The sequence below is a fragment of the Thermobia domestica genome, unplaced genomic scaffold (genome assembly GCF_964235325.1).
Source record: "Thermobia domestica unplaced genomic scaffold, izTheDome1.hap1.1 HAP1_SCAFFOLD_581, whole genome shotgun sequence".
NCBI classification, from domain to species: domain Eukaryota; kingdom Metazoa; phylum Arthropoda; class Insecta; order Zygentoma; family Lepismatidae; genus Thermobia; species Thermobia domestica.
This window is the reverse complement of record NW_027656291.1, coordinates 96,864-112,200: the sequence shown is the minus strand read 5'-3', so window position 1 is coordinate 112,200 and position 15,337 is coordinate 96,864. Positions and strand designations below refer to the sequence as shown.

General features: G+C 38.7%; 1 non-coding gene across 1 annotated transcript; it reads left to right on the top strand.

The window, feature by feature from the left end:
• Positions 1-11,910: 11,910 nt before the first annotated feature.
• On the top strand, positions 11,911-12,029 carry LOC145677057 (5S ribosomal RNA). The gene has a single exon (XR_014129604.1). It is a non-coding gene; the product is annotated as a 5S ribosomal RNA (ribosomal RNA).
• Positions 12,030-15,337: the final 3,308 nt, after the last annotated feature.

Sequence of the window (15,337 nt, the reverse complement as noted above, 5' to 3'; positions counted from 1 at the left end):
AACTATGCCGAACGAGTTGGTGCTGGCGCTCCCGTGTATTTGGCTGCAGTCATGGAATACCTGGCAGCTGAAGTTCTTGAGTTGGCAGGCAACGCTGCTCGTGACAACAAGAAGACTAGGATTATTCCACGTCATCTGCAGTTAGCTATCCGTAACGACGAGGAATTAAACAAGTTGTTGTCTGGAGTTACAATCGCTCAGGGTGGTGTTTTGCCCAACATTCAAGCTGTACTTCTGCCCAAGAAAACTGAGAAGAAGGCATAAATGTAAGACCTATATCTCATACAAATCGGCCCTTATGAGGGCCACAAACCCCTTTATAGAGGAGATTTACGATTGAAATGAATTGTTTTCGATATACAGACTCATCAAAAGTGTCTGAGATAGTTGCTTAGTGTCATTCGAAATTCTCGCTGCTATTCGATTAATTAGTATGTGTAGTCGTCGATCGTAATTGAAGCCCATAGGAAGTCACACTATCTTTAGAATACTCCAAACAGCGATGTGCTTAGTTCCCACTACATTATTAATTATAAGATCATTACCTTTTGTATTGTCGCTAGCTACATTTTTTTGATATTTGCGTACATCGGGCTCATATTACCCAGAGGACAGGACAGTCGAGCCCAGATTCTCAGCAATGGAAGAAAACCTCATACCACATATTCTCATGTACTTCATGCTAGACAAAGGAATTTCCAACATTCTTAAAGCACTCATGTTTCTCTCTTGCGTTGGCTTGGCTGAAATTACTCTGTTCAATATGTTCTCGACATTTATTATTGTTCATTACTATGCCCCAATGACATCATGAACAGAGCGGATCAAAAAACTTTCCTAAATTTCTTTTGCAACATAGTAATGACATTAAATGCACACTTAAGTACGATTTATTCTTTGCAAGGTCGATATTCATATTTGTGTGATATGTGTTATATGTATATGGTTTGTAATACGCAACTACTCTTATTCTCTGATCTCAGAACTCATTTGCTACTGTGCCCAACGAGCGAGCCTAGGTTTCTTGTAACTACTGCCTTTCTTTAGTAAATAATGTGAAGTATACAATGCATTAACCTACATCTCATATTTGTATTACTCTTTATTTTACTAACCCGCTACGAAGTGTCATTAATTTACATGTAAATCACAATAGACACTACCGCAAAAGAAAAAAATCGAACCCAAGACCACGTAAACAAGATAAAGGACAAGATTCAGGTTTCTAACGCATTATTCGCCCCTCACAGCACAGTATAGAAGTTGTATAAGCCTCTATACGTACATCCTACTGTCAGAACAGAAATTCCGACTTGCGTTTCGCATCTCTCATGCTCGCTACTTCCAACAAATCGCCAATTTCCAACCAGAACCCCTTCTCCAGCATTAATACTGCTACATATGAATACGTATACATGAACGTACATAATGTAAAAAAAAACGTATGATTTTCTCAAATTAATCTCTCTACGTCTGTAATTTTGTGTGCATCAAAAGGCTTTAATGTAGTTACACGAATTCTTATAATCTAACAGAAAATCGCACAAAGTAAATCTTTCCCTTTATATAAATTTGTTGGCTCTGAAAAGAGCCGTTTATGCCAATTTTATATCCAAAATAGGAGGAACCCCAACTTAACCTCCGAAACCGTACAGGGTTCTTCCTTGCCTCTTCAAGGCATACACAACATCCATAGCTGTCACTGTCTTCCTCTTGGCGTGTTCTGTGTATGTAACAGCATCTCTGATTACGTTCTCCAGGAATACTTTCAATACTCCTCGGGTCTCTTCATAAATGAGACCAGAGATACGCTTCACACCACCACGGCGAGCAAGACGCCTAATAGCGGGTTTGGTGATACCCTGGATGTTGTCACGAAGAACTTTACGGTGGCGCTTGGCACCTCCTTTGCCAAGACCCTTGCCTCCTTTTCCACGTCCTGTCATTTCGATATGTTACTGCTTCGCTCACCACACACGAGAAATACAAGCCCAAGCAGCCCAAGACTCGTGGTTTTGTTCCTTCGATCATGCAGGGAAAGCACGGAGGAAAAACACAAAACGTGTCTAAGCCAATGAGAACTGTCCTTTTCGACTGACTTTATCCAATGAGAAATAGCTTGATTTAACGGTTTTGCTCTTTATATAACTTGACTTCATTCAGCGCGCAATTATTTGAAACAAGTCGTGACAGTTGCAATGGCACGTACCAAGCAGACAGCTAGGAAATCTACTGGAGGCAAAGCTCCTCGAAAGCAGCTTGCCACCAAAGCTGCAAGAAAGAGTGCTCCAGCTACCGGTGGAGTGAAAAAGCCCCATCGTTACAGGCCTGGTACTGTGGCTCTCCGAGAAATTCGTCGTTACCAGAAGAGCACTGAATTGCTCATCCGCAAGCTGCCCTTCCAACGACTCGTCCGAGAAATTGCACAAGATTTCAAGACAGATCTTCGCTTCCAAAGCTCAGCTGTCATGGCTTTACAGGAGGCAAGTGAAGCTTACCTTGTAGGGCTTTTCGAAGACACCAACTTGTGTGCTATTCACGCAAAGAGAGTCACAATCATGCCTAAGGACATTCAGCTTGCTCGCCGCATCCGTGGGGAACGTGCTTAAGTTTGAAGTTCTGGCACTGAGTTCAAAAACGGTCCTTTTTAGGACCAATACACTACTTAGAGATGCTGTTATCCTAACAAGGATCTTGTCCATACTTGTTATCTTTTTTTTTTAAATTCTCACGCCGTATGTTGCATAGTTAATACATCTACCTTCGTTTTCCTCTCGTTTCGTATATCATCCTATCTTTCAAGTATATTCTTTAGTTTTCCCCTATGTTTACCGATTGATTATCTTCGTTTTATGTGGTCAAGGATTCGATTTTGCCATATGTTGCATAAGTTAACTTCGATTCAACCACTGTTTGCCCTTCTCAACGTTATTAATCTCATAGAACTCGCAGGCGAAATATGTACTTCTTCCAAGGTAGCAAAAGTAATATTTTCTCAGAGGTCGCTGCTGTTGAATGCAAACGTTAAACTAAACTTTCTTTAAGTGTCTGTTTGTACTTAACATCAGTTCAATTGTACACCTACATTTCTGCTGGTGTTACTATTTTTCTTTATAGCAATATTACGAATTATAAGACGGTATCCGTGGTTATTAGCGTGTTCCCTTTTCCTAACACTTTCTCATTACACCAGTATTTCCATCATTCATTAGGCGTAATCACCCGTCTCCTTTATCATAAAAATCATAATAGTACGACGTTAAATTGAAACAGTCTACTTCACTTTCACGAGTTGTAATAAGTTCGAACATTTCTTTCACCCCAGCCTTGAAAAGAGTTGATTTTAGTTTAGTGTCCCTTTCAGCAGCAAGGCTGTTTCAAACGTGGACCTACTTATTAACGTGCAATGCGAAACATTTGAGCTCCCACCGAGAATCGAACCCAGTCAGCCTGCAAAAGTTTTTCTAACAAATGCATTAAGTGCGTTTTCTGTACTGTTTCGCTACTTGAAGATAGGAACAAGGAAAAAGTAAGTGATCACAAATTGACATTACGTAATGTGTTCCCCATTTTTTTTCGAGTACACCATTCTTGACACCCGTGAAAGCTTTCTTTCCCCACCCTCAATTCCCCTCTGTTATAAAGCACTTACATCAAGAAGTGCTTCGGTTAAAAAGAAAACTCAAAGTCCCTTGCGTGTATACTATACATTGCTATGAATGAACATGTGATAATGATAGGAAAAGCACAATTTTACTCTTCTCAAAGTATTTGATGGCTCTAAAAAGAGCCGTTTTAAAATGTCAGATGATTTACTGACACATTTACTTCTTCTTTGGTGCAGCCTTCTTAGCACTTTTCGGTTTTGCTGTAGCCTTCTTTGGCTTCGGGGCCTTTGGCTTCTTGGGAGTTTTTGCCTTCTTCACTTTAGATGGTGATTTCTTAGGTTTGGGAGCAGCAGCCTTTTTCTTTTCACCAGTCTTCTTGGGACGTTTAGCTGCTGGCTTTTTCGCAGGCTTCTTCTCCTTTGATGCTGATCGTTTCGCCTTGGTTGAAGATCCACCTTCAGGCTTCTCCTTCAGCGATGAAGCACTAAGCTTAAACGATCCAGATGCACCTTTTCCCTTGGTCTGAACCAAAGACCCAGAAGCAACTGCACTTCTCAAGTATTTCTTGATAAATGGAGCAAGCTTCTCGGCATCCACTTTGTAGTTCTGAGAGATGTATTTCTTAATAGCTTGCAGTGAACTTCCTCCCCTTTCCTTCAAATTCTTGATGGCGTTGTTCACCATTTCTGATGTTCTTGGATGAGAAGGTGTTGTTTTTGGTTTCTTAGGCTTTGCAGACTTCTTAGGAGAAGCCTGTGCCGGGGCTGCAGGTGCTGATGCCGTATCTGCCATTGCTTTCTGCAATAAACTCAACGATACTGAAGAATGAAATTTTCGCTGGCAGGCAGCGTTGAGTTTGGTTACGGAGCGCGGACCGGATAGAAAGCACTTGCTGAGGCGGGCTGAGGTAAACAGAAGTTCGTAGTTGCCACAACGATAAGTGTGTTTCCTTCTATTTTGATAAACGATTTTTTTCAGGTATTCAATGAATGCACCAGATCCTATTCTTCCTTACTGGCTAGAAGAAACTTTATTCCACATAACTCAAAAGGCATTTGTTTTTATTCGCTTTTCTATTTTATGTTTCAGTCATTGCTAAGTCGGTCACACTACTTTTTCACCCTCCTTGTGCTTATAATTTTCATAATTTAACATGGAAATACTTATCAATAAATAATTATATTACCATGGTAATTAACTTCAATCCTTCCTGTGATTATACGCAAAGTACCATCTTCGTACTGCTTACTATAGTTCAATGAAGGGAATCTATAAAGTAACGCGTGTCGCACACATCTGCCTTGCAAACTCCCTGGCCTACTTCCAATGTATAGACTTTTATTTCAAATCCTGATTTAATTTCATAATTTTCTGTAGATTTTAACATTTTATTACCCAGCTTCTTAATACGAATGACAATCAAGCCTAAATATTTATTCCCTTTAACTTTATTTTTCTTTTTTATTTTGTGCCTTGTTTCATATTTGTTCTTACGTTAGCAATTAACGCACTTACCGTAGTTATGTATGAACAGGTTGTTTCTATATTTATTTTATTCCAAATAAATTAAATATATATACGGATTATTTTATGGTAGTTGATATTTTCTGTTGTTTCCTACGTGAATTGAGGAAACGCACGGACTTTCGCCTAATTCTTGTGCTACTTTCATATGTCTGTATCTGTCGAATGCTGTCGATCTGTCGAAATGTGTATTACTATCTGTCGATTCATCGAGTGAACTGAATTCGTTAACCATTTCACCAGGCGCGCATGCATTTTTTTTTTCTTCTAAGGGATCCAAGCTTCGGGGGGCAAGGTTCCAATACTACAAGCCACTATGTCTATATACTATTATTCTGCATTCGAAAACACGATAAATATTCCACTTACTTTTTCACAAAAACATGATACAGACAGAGTACAGATGAAGTGTAAGATCAGATTTATATTGATGATACATCAATATTTTCCCTGTTAATAACTACATTTAATGAGAAAGTCTGCAAATGTATGTTCACTTAGGAACTTTTGCGAGGAGTCCGCACCCGGTGGACACCCCGTGAGTACGCCTCTGCACTTGACTATACTTCGAATTATACTGCAAACAGTTGTATTTTAGTTTCCCCGTTTAGTTCATCGATATCATTAACACAAAGAAAATAGATGTTATAGATGCGTATTCTCAGTTCTCGCTTTATATCCGGACGTCTGCAAAAATCTACTCCTTTTCTTTCTTTCACGCATCCACCAAACTAACAATGATTTGTATTATAATATTTGCGCATAAAATGTATATCTCATACCTTCCATGTTCTCAAGTATTCATAGACAAAAACGGTTACTTTCTGCGAACAAATTGTCCAAACACAGTGCAAATGTCATCTATAGATTGTCCTGGTTCCGTCTGCGTGTACATAACAATGCGTCATAATCATACATTGCACATTAAGGATATCAATTAATCTTCCCAAATTCCTAGATATGCCTGGCAAAAGTTCCGCGTGTTGTAAGGATATTACATTTGTACTACCGACAAGGTGGTATCTTCCAACATTGAAGTTCAATAAACCCCAAATGTGTCGGATATAGTATTTGATTTCTTGTCTCATTGTTTGCGTCAGAGATGTCTTCTCAAGTTAGGATTTACGATACATACAGGATGAGTTGTATATATTGTTGCTGCCAGCTCTATATTAATCCCATATTTGTAAACGAATAAAAACAGTATTCTAATTATAACAATGTGCTCACAATTAATTTTATTCTTAATTGTTATACGTATTGTTGATTAAAAATGAAAATGTTGCTAAGTGAATTTTATTAATATTTTCTGTTGCGTGATATAGGAAGTGAGTGAAATATTGGAGGAATATAGTGTGCGTAGCAGATGATGTGCAGTGGCTTTGGATCGCCTGTGATAAGGTAAGGCATTTGCTATTTTAATTAACACATTTTATATACTGTAATCCTAATTATTTTTATGTGAATGTGCTTACTACTTGTGTATTCAGTGGGACCGATGTTTTAATATGTATGGTCAAGCAGTGTCGAGCCTGGTCAGTGTGTGGATAGGTGACCATTTTTTGTAAATCGATAACATTTAACTTTGTAAACACGGATGAAGTAGAAGTATATTTATTTTATTTTTTACCTCAAATATGTAGGACACTTCTCCTTTGTACATCAATTATTATTATTAGTTCAACTTGTTTACAAGTTAAATGAAAAGAATAGTCGTTATCGTGTGATGATTGTGCTCATTAGGCTAAAGAAGACTCGTGATAAGAAAGAAAAGAAGAACGGTGCTCAAGTTTCGTCACAGCATATTCTCAAAAATTTACAGGCAAAATTCAGTGTTCTGCATGAAAAGGCATATTTGTACGAAAAAAAAAAAAAATTCTGCAGACGACAGAATTAAATAAAGTAATACACATGTATTTTAGAGTTACTGGTGTAAAATCATTACAAGTGCTTTGCCAGGTGGCCAATAAAAAGCACGAATACTATTTAAGGGAGCCAAAACAGGAGAAAGCTGGGGGCCTGAGCGATAGCAAGAATGTGCGTCCAAAGTGAACAGGAGCGAAGGCGACGCGGGTATACGTATAAGCAAGGGTAGTGGAAACCAGTTAGTTTTCGAGTTTCAATAGCACTTGTCATGCATCCATACTAGTAGCGCCCCGCTTGTAAACATTAAGTACACTATGCAAGAATACACCGCCGGTGGAAAATAGTACCTAATACAGTTATCTTTCATATATACTGACTTATTTTACAGTAGTAACCCAACACTAGTAAACGTAAAATAAAAGTGTATAACTTTATATTTAATTCTATCGCCTGGCTTAGTTTTTCACCTGTAAGATGTACTTATTTAGAGCAAGTTTCTTAACTAGCAAATTAAACCGAGAACCACAGCAACCATATATATATTCTTATGATGTACTTTTCTTTGAGTGGTGTTCTCTGTCTATTCAATAACATTTTCTCAGTTTAATGCTAGCAAAAAACAAAACAAAATCAAAGTGTTTCTATATAAATTTAGTTCACCGTGTTGTAATATCACATGGAATTGAAAAACGAATAGTCGAACCTCTGCTATCTCGATCAAACTTCTCAGGATGATATACTGACTTACCGCAGAAGTTCGACTGAATACGTTTCTCAGTTCCATGGGAGAACCTGGAGAAGCAAAAGCCTGCGCAACGGAAAATACTAAATAAACTTGTAGAGCAGGTCAAGATGTATCATCATGCCAAGTTTCATTCAGATCAGAGAAGTTTGGCTGCAGCCATTTTCATTACAAAGCACAAAATGGATGGTCCCTAACCTCGAGAATCTTCACAATTGTCGACGAGTTGAACTGCACTCATCTGATCAAAATCAAACTTAAAATGGCAGTTCACTTTCAACTGTTAAATAATATGATATGCAGGCTTCTGCTTTCCTAGTTACAGTCTATCCACTGTGGTATGCATATTAGTAGAAATGTGAGAGTGCATATTTATTAAAGATTTGCTTCAAAAAGCGATGAAAGACATAGGCATTCCCGCGGGCGGTGATAACAAGATGCCGGAAAACGAACAAGCAGAAAGAATATGGGCTGAAGAAGTGTAAACGACGACGCGGCGGCCCGTAAAGGTGTTGCCGTCCTATTAAATGAATAATATCAAAAGAAAGAAAAAAAAAGTAAAAAATTTCGCGCTCGTAATCAAGACAGAAAGCAACTAAAGGAAATCTTTGTTTTACGTCCCACGTTATGCCGCTTAGGCTAAAAGAGGCGCTGATTATGAGAAATGATTGAAATGGTGGTGGAATGAAGAAAGTGGGAGGAAACGGGAGAACCCCGCGGTAACCCACCGCACATAGTTTTTGTCCACCATAAAGTTAACTTGGCGGGGGCTCAAGACAGAAAGACGGTTGGAAAAACAAATAAACGATGTTCCATCCCGTAAAAATGTTGGCGACCTATGAAATCAATATTTTTTCTTAAAGAAAAAAAAAAGAATTAAAAAGAGAAAAAAAGGTCAAAATTTCGCGCTCGCTTCGCTCGCGATCAGCAGAGAAAAGAGGACGTGACGCACCCCTAAAAGTGTTGGCGACCGATTGAATAAATATTGTGGGTAAAAAAAAAAAAAAAAAAGTCAAAAATTTCGCGCTCGCTTCGCTCGCGATCAGCACAGAAAGAAGGACGTGACGCGCCCCTAAAGGTGTTGGCAACCGATTCAATACATATTGTCGGTAAAAAAAAAAAAAAAAAAAAACGCTCGCTTCGCTCGCGATCGACATGAAAAAGGCAACGACGTGACGCCCCGTAAAATTGTCGGCGACCTATTCAATCAATATATTCGGTTGAAAAACAAAGTCAAAAGTTTCCCAATCGCTTCCCTGCCGATCGACATAAAAAAAAAGGCAACCCCTTCACCTCTCCTTATGCATTCATCAGTAAACATACAACCATAGATCACAATACCACTCACATCACCTATCAGTTCTCCACGTCCATCAAGATCCAATCATCGCCCTGGCCCTTTATGATGATACACAACATTACATGTTATTGTGTGCATTGCCCCGCGTTACAATACATGACCAAAAAAAAAAGAGAAAAAGAGCTGCACTGCCTTCAGTGTAGACATGTTCGTATTCGTAGAAAATGATTTTAGGTACACGATAGTACAGTAATCTATCTTCACATGCTTCAGATGTGAACGATACCTACACATGAAGAGGGCTCCCGAGGTTTCCTTTTCCAATAGGATGGAGCTCCACCACACTTGCAGAATGACGAGAAGTTATGTTAATAAATATATCCCAGAGTGTTTCGTAACTCGCCCTTGGTCCTAATGATGAAGCGTTCTTCAGATGGCCCCGATGTCTCCACACATGATACTATGCGACTTCTTTTCACGAGGCTCTCAAAGATCACGTTTGTGTCCTAACATTCTCTGCAGATATGACACAGCTGCGATAGCGGATCACAGAAGCCTTTCCTCTCCTTACAAGAGACGTGTTCATTCGAGCATGGGAGTAATTCGACTATCGATCAAATATCTCCCGTGTCACGATAGTAGTCACTTTCAATTCTTCTAACGAAGGTAAGAAAAAATGCTATACAAACTTCCTTTCGGTATATAAAGGATTAGGGGCCCAGAGAATATTTTCTTTCAAGAGGATACATTCTTTTTCGAACACCCTGTATATAGATCCTCTAATTATAACTGCAAACAAAATGTTGATTTTGCAATTGCTTCCATGAGAGAAAATTCTGTGCACTTTCTTTCTGAAGGGCCGGGCCTAAACGTTTTCCTTAATCATTAAATTTAGTAGTTATCTACAATTACATAGTTTTCCATTGTTCTCAAAATAAAGATTTTTCTCTATGAATTGTTGAATGTTGCTAGGGATATTGAAGTAATTCTTTTTAGTGTTTTTTTCTTTACAATAATGTACTGAACGCCTGCATTAAGGAAGTTCGTGTGTCCATCTTGCAAAATGTTTCGTCTTTTTTCATGCCCACTAAGATAAATATTCATTTTGCTCTTTTCTCCGTATGCAAACCACATTTCTTAAAGGCAACATTTTCATACAAATGTAGTACTAAAAACTTCTAATTGGCAACATCTGGGCTGCGAAGAGGAAAAAGAAAGAAATCTCGTACGTATTCGCGCGCAATTCGGAATTAGCCAATGAAAAGCACAAAAGCGGCCACCATCTCTCTCTCTTTCTTATTAACGGTTTTGTACTTTCTGCAGTTCTATCAGTGCTGCTAACCTCTTACTATATCATTGAATATGTATGTTTATATATATATATATATATATATATATATATATATATATATATATATATATATATATATATATATATATATATATATATATATATATATTTTACAAAAAATCATACTACTACGGAATAATATTAAATGCCTGTAAACCCTCATTTCTGTTTGCACTTTCTGTTACACTACCTTCCCCGAACTTCTTTCAAGTTATTAAGTGCAGAACGGGGAGTTATACATATTTACTTGCGCTTTCACAATATCTGCACATTGTGTAATAATAGGAGACGTATAAAATAAAACTATATACTAATACGTATATATATATATATATATATATATATATATATATATATATATATATATATATATATATATATATATATATATACAGTACACATTCCACTATCCGAGGCTTTCCTTTTCTTTTCTTGCTGACGATAAATTACGCTCTTAGAAATGTTGTCTGAAAACAATAAGAATATGTGCAAAAAATACAATCAGAGGTAGAGGTCTTTAACAGGAACTAAGCAAGGGAGTTGAAAAATTTTTTATGCATGTAAAAAATATAGACATGAACCAACTTGTGAAATAAAAAGACCAGAAAACTACTCTTTCTAAATTATGTGTAAACTTTTTACCGAAAACGAAAGTTGCACGAAAGACTTTTTGTCCCTTTTTTGGCCTCCGGTGCTTGGGGTCCCTGGTTCAATCCCAGCTCGTGCCGTGTGAACTTTGTCGTGCATAAAGACCGTGCTCATGGGTTTTCTCGGGTTTCTCCCGTTTCCTCCCACTTTCTTCATTCAGTACTCATCATCACCGTCTCCTTTAGCGTAACCGGTATAAGTATGCGACGTAAATCTAAAGATTTCATTTCATTTCCCTTTTCTGCTCATACTGCTGATTATGCGCGATTATGCCAACATCCAACTCCGCGGATAATCGTGCGATTACTGTATATACAACTAATACAGATACGTAATTACATTATCAGTTACAGTATCGGTTTTTATTTACTAATTTGCCTCACTTTATTTGCATCCCTGCAGTAAATAATTCTTATCGATAATAGTTAAAATGTATATTACATTTTAGTGCTTCACGACTGAATGATCATCTGCCTTACGTTATCTCGCAGCTGAAGAGGATGCTACACTGAAAACTACCTTGCGTTATAAAGGGTAAGTGAAACATATCTTAAAAATATCTTTCATACATTTCATTGTGTACATTAAAGAATGTAAGTTTGCCTTTTTCCTGTAATCAATACTTAATAAAGGATTTATTTTTATTTATTTATATACAATTTCATACGTGGTTCGTGATAGTAAACTCGATAGGACATAGTGGCACTATGAACATCCGAATCACTCATCATTCGAACATTCAAATATTTATTCGAATATTAGTATATTCCAAGTAATGTTAACGACGTTAATATGCTTGCCTTTATAGTTAATAATGTCAATTCTTACTTAAAACATACTTCCTTAACAGGACATTGAAGAAAAGGTAGTTGCCAACGGCCATACCATGCTGAATATACCGGTTCTCGTCCGATCACCGAAGTCAAGCAGCATCGGGCCTGGTCAGTACTTGGATGGGTGACCGCCTGGGAACACCAGGTGCTGTTGGCATCTCTTTTTCAAATTTCATTATCCTTCAAGTACGAAAATACTAGAAACATTAATTTTATAGTACTTTCAAGAGATAATTTATCAACATTATTTCATAGCGATTAATCGATATTCTAAGCGTTATACCCACTATTTCTTACACTAACAGCCTGTTTATTTGCACGGCACATTAAAATAACCTGATTTCCGATCCGTGTGCACCTACTACTATACTTAACACGGAATGTATTACCACTTTTTAAAAGTAAATTATTATGACTAAGTGTAGATCTCCGGCGAGTAAATGCCTTTCGTATACAAGCACGACACATCTCCGCTATGTGCTTTACTTTTTTACTAACAGCATATAGAAATTGGATTTCAAGGTGTTTCTACATAACAGAATGAAGCAAATTTCGTGATTTAACTCTTTCGAATAATGTGTTGGTCCTGACAAGGACCGTTTGAAATGAAAAATCTTGAAGAAGATTTTTACTTAGAGCTTGTGTACTTGGTAACAGCCTTCGTACCCTCACTTACAGCGTGCTTGGCAAGTTCACCAGGCAAAAGAAGGCGCACAGCTGTTTGGATTTCCCGGCTGGTGATAGTTGACCGCTTATTGTAATGGGCCAAACGAGAAGCTTCAGCAGCAATACGCTCGAAGATGTCATTAACAAAGCTGTTCATGATACTCATAGCTTTGCTAGATATGCCAGTGTCAGGATGCACTTGCTTCAAAACTTTGTAGATGTAAATGGCATAGCTCTCCTTCCTCCTCCTCTTCTTCTTCTTATCTCCCTTGGAGATATTCTTTTGGGCTTTACCAGCCTTCTTTGCAGCCTTTCCGCTAGTTTTTGGTGGCATGATGACTCACTCGTTCAGCAAAATTAGATGTGTCCGCAGAAACAGAAACAGAAAAGCTAGAATACAGAGGGCCCCTTAGCAAGAAAGCTCGCCCCGTGAGTGAAGCACCAACCTAAATCTACGTGCTTCTCCTGCATGCGTTAGTAAACCTAAAGCATGTGTCGGTAGGTGTGTGCCGCGGTTTCTATCTTTTTCGAGACATTTACACGCGAATCTGAGTTGTGTAAATAGGAAGAAAGAAGGGTAAGAAAAAGAAGATAGGAAAGCACGAGAAGTTTTTTCACATTTTGAGATTTGATAGAGGGATAAAAAACCTGGAAACCAGGAAAAAAAACCCCAATCGGTCATGCTGCATGCAATAGTCAATTTACATGGCAAAACCACACTTGAAGGGGTGGCAAAAATCCATGTAAACTTGTCTGTAGTAATAAATTAATATTTATCTGTTTAATTACAACCTATCTTAAAATCTGTTAAGTGTTAAAACAAATCTGTGTTGTCTGTAAGGGGAGGTGTATTGTTAGTGGGGACAACTGTTATTTTTTTCAACATGCAATTTGCCAATGTCGTTGTCCATTGTCGGTGCTGTGAGTCATCATCGGTCTGCGGGTGACGGCTGGCTATCTCCCCTCTGGTTCTTCTGCTTCTCTTCTGCCGGTCCCCCTGCTATGTATCTTCTTTGCCACTGTTATTGGATTTGTGACGTACAGCTGTCCTGTGGTTGTGGATAATGCATTTATTGACAGGTTGAATATCTTCCTGGTGGCTATGGCTATTATTTCTGTTAGTTTGGGCCTCTGTTCTGAGGGTGTTGTTATTGTCAGAATGGATGTGACCCAAGTTATTATTTTGTGTGTGGCCTGGTCTATTGCTTCTTCTATTTCTTGAATGGTAGGCGTTTTTCCGGGTTTTTCTTCTTCTGTTGCTTTGTCTGGTACTTCTTGGTTGTTGTTCTGTCCCTGAAAAGAGCCTGTTGTTGTGGGTCTGTCTTCAATGATTAGCTTCATTCTTACTGTTTGAGATGTTTTTGGCCTTTCAGGACAGTTGCTACTACCGGTTCTATGTCCATCTTTTCTACAAGTAGCACAGAAGTTATTATTTATTGGGAGGTTGCAGCTCGTTTCGTGCGTGTTTCCACATCTGTGGCATCTTCTCTTATTAGTGCATTGGTACTTGAGGTGACCGTATGCGTAGCAGTTCCAGCAGGGCATGGGACGCGGCTGGCTTCTCGACTGCTCTACTTTGTAAGTTCTGGGTCCTGATTTTAGGCCATATGTGATTAGTTTGTTCACATCTTCTGGGCTAGTTGAGAAAAGCCTCACGAACTGCGTGGGTCCAGTCTCTGTCCTGATTCTAGTGAGGTTACTAAAATTGATGTTCTGGTTGTATAAGTCGGTTTCAAGATCCTTTAATTCTTTGTTTACGGGATAGCCTTTGATTACACATGTAAATATGGGAGGTTTCCTCGTCTTCTGTTTTCCCTTGGAACTGCCTGGTTGGCTATTGTTTGCTCTGGTGCGTGCTTCTGATTGGTCAGAAGTTGTAGTAGTTTTAGTGGTAGCTGTACTCTTGTTTTCACTTCTTTTGTTTGCTTGGTTCCTTGTTGGATGATTTCTGGCTTCTGATTGGTTATTTGGTTTTTGCTTCTTGTTCTCTGATTGGGTATTGCCGTCTTGCTCTCTGTTGGTGCTTTGTTCCTTATGGTCCTGAGAAGGGCCGGAAATTGTGGTCTTCTCCTGGATGCGTGTGGTTTTCACCTGTGTGTTAGGTTCCACCAGTGTGTGTGCGGTCTCTTCCTGTGTGAGTTTAGTCACTTCTTGGGATGGTTTCAGGGATGCTACTTGATTTGGTTCTCTCATTTCTGTTGCTCTCTTCTTCCTGCTTCTTCTCTGGACTACGTGGAATTCATCTTCTTGGTTACTTTGGAGTTTTCTTCCTTCTTCTTTGCGGGATGATGACAAGTGGGTTTCATTCACGATTAGGACTTCTTCTATGTTTGCTTCTTCTGCAGTCTGGGGTGTATGGCCATCTCTGGTTGTTTCCCCCTGTTTGGCTCCCTCTGACTCTTCTTCGTCTTGGTTCGTATTTGGCCATTTAAACGATGCATCTAACTCTACATGTCGACCAAAATCTTCTGGTTTGAAGGACTTCAGAAATATTTCCCGCGCTGCCTTGTTTGTGAAGAACACTTTCATCTGGGTTCCATCGTCCACTACCAAAAAAGAATTTTCATCTAATTTCTCGACAATGATAGCGGTGATATCTTCATCTGTGTATCGGTGGGACACACCCTTCATAAATACTGGTGAGGTGTGCAGGAACACTTCAAGGTTTTGTCCCTCGTGACGGTCAAGCAGCTTCTGCACTCTTTTGTTGTGGTCATCTTCTCCATTGTCTGGGTGTCTTCTTGTTTTGTCTGCTCCTTCCTTGGCGTTCCAGAGAACTGGATCACCTTCTGACGGCGT